Source organism: Morone saxatilis, unplaced genomic scaffold, assembly GCF_004916995.1.
Source record: "Morone saxatilis isolate NCDOM2014 unplaced genomic scaffold, NCSU_SB_2.0 Contig21, whole genome shotgun sequence".
Taxonomy (NCBI): domain Eukaryota; kingdom Metazoa; phylum Chordata; class Actinopteri; family Moronidae; genus Morone; species Morone saxatilis.
Genome location: NW_023339774.1, coordinates 294,074 through 299,877, shown reverse-complemented (window position 1 = coordinate 299,877; position 5,804 = coordinate 294,074).

The following is a 5,804-nucleotide window of genomic DNA, read 5'->3' as shown; positions in this document are numbered from 1 at the left end:
GCTCGGTTTTAAGTGTGCCAGGTAATGAGGACTACTGTCACTGCTGTCTCGTTGTCCTACGTTCATCAAATGGAGCCTTTGTTTGTTTGTCAGAGCTGCAGCTGTGTGTACTTTGGGTGCTGCTGCGACACATCTGTGAAAAGGCTGAAAAAAGACTGACTTTCAAATAGAAGTATTATTAAACTGTCTGTACAGTTATCAGAGCCCACAGCAGCAACACTTCCTGTGGCTTTTGCCTTGATATGTCACTGACTGTGACAGCAGTGCACATAGTGCAAAATACAACAGCAGAGCTGAAAGTGTTTCAATAAATATAACAACACTTAGAAAAGGCAGCTTTATGTGCTTGTGTTGCTCATGGTGCAAGGTATGCAATGACTGTGTCAGTATTGTTGTGCTGCAGCAGCACACTGTTACAGCCACACAGGATGTCAGAGTATGGCTGAGAACAGAGACAGCAGACCTCATTGGTTTGCGAAAAGCTGTACTCTGCAGTGCTGTGAACTTGCACTCAACTTTTTTCACCACAGCTTGGTTTACTTCTGCTACACTGCTTTACTGTTAACACTATTGCACATTGTTTCATTCGTTTTCCCTGCAATATCTTTATTTCTATTCTTCAAATTACTTCCAACAGTAAAAATGTCTTCTCATCATAAATAATAACATAAATATTCAATAAAATAATAATAAATAAAACGTAAACAATTAAAATACAAACCATATTTTGATATACAACAGCATTGAATGTGACACATCAGAAGAAAACAGGAAGACAAATTGGCCATGGCAAAGAAGTCAATCTAACAGACTATTTTCAGCAGGTTTACCCATGTTTAAAAAAACCTGAATATATGCACTCTGTGTTGTAAAAATGGTATAAGTCAGCACCTATCACAATCCAAAGTCAGCAGTTACAGGAGCCCATCGGTTTATAAACACAGTTTTTGTCTATTTCTTTCTGTTAAGTACACTTTCATTAACTTGTCTTGTCATTAATGTGGAGTAGGTGGTTTGAGTCAAGATAAAGCTTTTTTGCAACCAATAATAGGTAATCTTTTCTCTTTTCCATCAGGGACTGTTCCTAATGATATTTTACAATGAGTCTAATGGTTAATCAGTATTCAAAATGTCAAGTGTTTCTGTATGAATCCCTGTAGTTGTTGGCTCAGTAGGTAGAGCGGGAGACGCCAACTAACCGCAACGTTGGCGGTTCAGTTCCCCAGCTCCCCCTGTACACGTGTCAAAGTGTCTTTGAGCAAGACTCTGAACCCCGAGTTGCTCCCACATCTGCCCACTGCTCCTAGTGTATAGGAATGGGTCAAATGCTGAGGACAAATTTCAATTAAATGTATGTGAAATTCAGTTGAGCTGTATGTTGTTTTTAATAGGACTGGGTTTTTTTTACTTTTATGGCACCAACTTGTCTTGTCATTTGTTTACAAATTTCTTCATACTAGACATATTGCGGGCAGGGGCGCCCGGTTAGCTCAGTGGGTAGTGCTGGCGACCCATGTACCCCGGCTGAGTCCTTACTGCAGCGGCCCAGTGTTCAAATCGACGCTGCCAAGCCCTACTATTGCCTATGCGTGGTCAGATCCACCTCTCATCTGCCCCACCTTATAACCCGTACCTGTACTTTCCGCTGTCAAACTAAAACCCATAATATATGTGCATATAACCAACGCACCAAAACCATTACCCATTATCTTAAAACAAAAAAAAAAAAAAGAGACCATAAATTCTGCCAATCATGTTTTGACGGTATTGATAGTCCCAATATATATATATATAGTCAATATTCATGTACAGGTATTACAGTTTTCTAAATACATTGTAGTTTAAGTTATCCAGGTTGAACTAAAGTGGTAGCAGAGATAAAAACAGTTTTCTCCAGCTGCTCCAGGTCTATTGAAACACCTTCCCTCCTGTTGAAGTGAGTAATTGTACCAATAAAGTAATAATAATACTCCGGGATTGGCCCGTTTTTATTATGTAATACTTACAGAGCATACCTATTATGCTGTAACTCACAAAGCTAGGGTTGGAACAGGCTGTGGCTGGGGTGGCTAGCTGAGTCCATGATCTTCTGGGGTAGCTTTCATTTACTCACTCCAGGAGTCACTCCTGTCCATGCAATCCCATGATTCCACGTTTGTGATGGTTTCCAGTCAGGTTGGCTTTCTATTGCTCTTCTGTAAAAGTTAACAAGAACCTGGCACAGGAATTTAGCTTTCTTCAGTTTTTTTAAGAAATACAGTCATTTCTGACTTTGCTTAACCAGGCTGGAGGATGTGAGGGATGATCTGTGGATGCTGATTCTCCAGCCCAATGTAAAACTGTCTGATCTGCTCCACCTCAGGCTCCACTGATGTAACAGTGGGTGTGTATCTTGTGTGGTCCTTTTACGTAATCAACAATCAGCTGCTTTGTTTTGCTGCCGTTGAGCAGGTTGTTCTGTTGCATCATATATATAATTGTATTGTTGATTCCTCCTTGATATGTATTTAGTTTATTTTATCAATTATATTGTCTTATGTTTTATTCTTCTGCCACAGACTTGTGTTGTGTTTCCCAGAAAACAGACCTGGATATAAAAAACTTATTTCCAGTCTGACCAAATATTTTAAATTCACACTACAACGGATGATCAATAGATTGTTCCAATATGCATCTTTAATTCCTGATCCAGGAATGTTTTGCATCACAACATCCGCCTAACATAATCCACTATATCTATTCGTAACAGTTTATACAATGAAACTGAACCAGGTTGTTAAAAACAAAACCCAGTCAACTTCATTTCAGACAATTGTTTATTTGTCCTTTGTAATACAGATGTCTCTGTTATCTATCTGGGATAGTTTCTTGTATCTATATAAACTGGCGATTATTAATCCTGCAGACGAGCAGTTGTGAAAGTAAAATGTGCGTTCTATGCATAATAAGATAAGCTGGCTGTATTGTTCTGCTAGGCTTAGATAATGCCGTGGACAAGATCCTCCTAAATTTCAAATCATATAAACTACAAGAGTCGGGTACAAGGCAACTGTAAGGAAAACATAAGACGATACGGGGCATGGAGGATGTGGCAGGAATCCCTACCCTGAAACCCTGGCTTCGGGAGGATAATAAAAGAGGTATGTTTTGCTCCCTCACAGATGAAACAGTTGACTAGCTGCTCACACCAGAAAAATTTAACATAAGTAGAAGCTGGACTGAAAACATAAGTTAACCAGTACACTCACTGTTCCCTCTACAACTCCGCATGTATCTTGATTCCGCTGTTTTATCCAGTCATAATAAATTTCACAAACGGAGTTATGATAAATCCACTCTTTTCATTAATGACGCTAAGTTTAACAAAGGTATTACCAAATATAAAACTTAAAGTATAACATTTCTGCAAATGCACTGGGAGTTATGCTATAAAGGCTAATAATGTTCCTGAACAACTTGCTTTGATGGAGTTAAAAAACCCATGAACAAACGACCACCGCACCACAAGTCACAAACCCAACTGCCCATATACATGCATTGCATTACTGATAAATGGTCAATATTCCAAACAACCCAAATAAACTTTTTAAAGAATATTCACCAACAAGAGTACCCAGAACTTCATTATTAAAAAAGACCATAAACTGAGCTCCTCAGGCTTTGTTCGCCACAACTAAAAATAGCTTTACCTTCACCCAAAGATTATCTGATATTCTCATATAGTACATACAATCTTAAAAACTAAATTAGTAAGTCCACTAAAAACTTCCTCCTCTATGCCAAACAAACAATAATATAAGGTTTTGAGTGTTACACTTCTCCACCCAAGCCAGATGCAAAATCATCGCTACACCACTGAATCTATTTTGATATAAAACACTAATGTATTTAACCTGTTCCAAACTTATAGAATAGGGCTTTGGCCAAATGCTCCGTCGGAAAATCTCATCCAAAAAACCCGTAACTGCAGAATAACTATCACTGTCATAAGTGATTAACTCCGCATCGCTATTCTTCTTTCAGTCAACGAATCCAGGATGGAGAATGGAATGCCACCGCAGTCCACTTTATTCTGGAACATTTCCTAAACACCGCACATAGGTAGTTCTTGAACACAGGTAATCCATATCTTTGTCTCAAAGTAACTTTGGCATTATAACGTCAGCTCCCCCTGACCATGCAATTCTCCTCAACAATCGATAACTTCCACCAATAACATAATCATGTGTCATAAACGACAACCACTGACCAAAATAGTGAGGACTTTTTGAAACGCTCAGCCAGGTTTCATTAGATACCACATACCAAGTAGTGACAAATAAACAAACTGACCCTATATGCCATGACAGCTTATTACCCGATGCCAAAGTCCCCTCTTCAAATCTTTTCCTTAAAGCCCAAACACAACACACCATGCACACAATCCGACCATTCACTATATGTACAACTGGTCCACTTCTCCCAGCAATCGAAAATCATACATAAACCACAGAATAAATTACCAGAAAAATTAGGCAACTCGACCAAAATGCCTCTTTTAAATGGCATTCTGAAAAGAGGCTTGTTCAAACAGGAAATATGAGAAATCTTCTGGAGCTTGAGACCTCTCGTCAAAAAAACTAAGAAACAACCAACTACAACGGCATCACCCACCCCCTCTTCCCCAGTCCAGCTTCAGACGACCAGAACATACCAACCACACCACCACAACTCCCTTTGATACCAGCCAACTATGATTGTGTATCGCGCATTTGTTCTCGTAGACTGGAAAATGACAAGCAGCCAGAGAAGCTGATGCCAAATAGGTAGCGCAGACACCAAAGCACAACGCCTACACTTCAAAACCACACCCCTGTCTGCTGCAGAGAACCACAAAATCAGCACAAAAATAAACCAACCATGCCTAGCAGAAGGCAAAGAGTGGTGTCGAATGGCCACTAATCCTATAAGTTAGCCTTAGGCACCTTGTAGCCAATGGTAAAGCCTATTGAGCCTCTCTGAGTGAACAAAAGGAGAATCTTGTTAAGGTTTGAAATCCCCGGCTCCTCCCGCCGCACAGCAAAATAGGATATGAAAACCACCAAGTTAATCCATCTGAGCAAACAGTATACTGAACACCAAAAACTCTCACGCTCCCACACCGTATGCTCAGTAGCCACGTAAGAGAAGTCCACTGCCCAACATCAAACACAAACCAGAAATAACAAACCAAAAAAAACACCACAAAAAAACCAATACACATGTCGCATGTGTATATAGAAAGGAAGTCCAATGTACGAGATACGTAACCAGTGTCAAAGCGATAATTCGAAGTTAGGTCAAAAAGGACAAACGACTAGCAAAACAAGGCAGCAAAAAAACAATACCATACAAGTCAAACATAAAGTCCCACCACTATAATCAACACCATAATTACCCCACTACAACATTACCTGAGCAACGGTGGGATGGGACTATCAATACCATAAGGCAGCCAAAAACAAAAAGTAGTACATGTTGTCTTACAAACCAGCCTAACGATATTTATGGAAAGCAGAGAAAAACATGCCCGCCTTTTTATCATTTTCTGCAGCCACCATTGACCACATGCTGCAGAAAACATGGAATAAGAAACGAAATACCCAAGCTAATACGGGCGTGCAGAGCCCATACTTCAACACCTGCAGGCTACCTATCCCTTCACTTCCCAACTCGCGAAACACACTCCCAAGGCAAGTGGTCAGTATCTAAACTGAAAAGTCAAGTCCAAGGAAGGACACAAAACGCGTGACCAGGAGACAAGAAAAGGTAAAATGGGCCGTGGC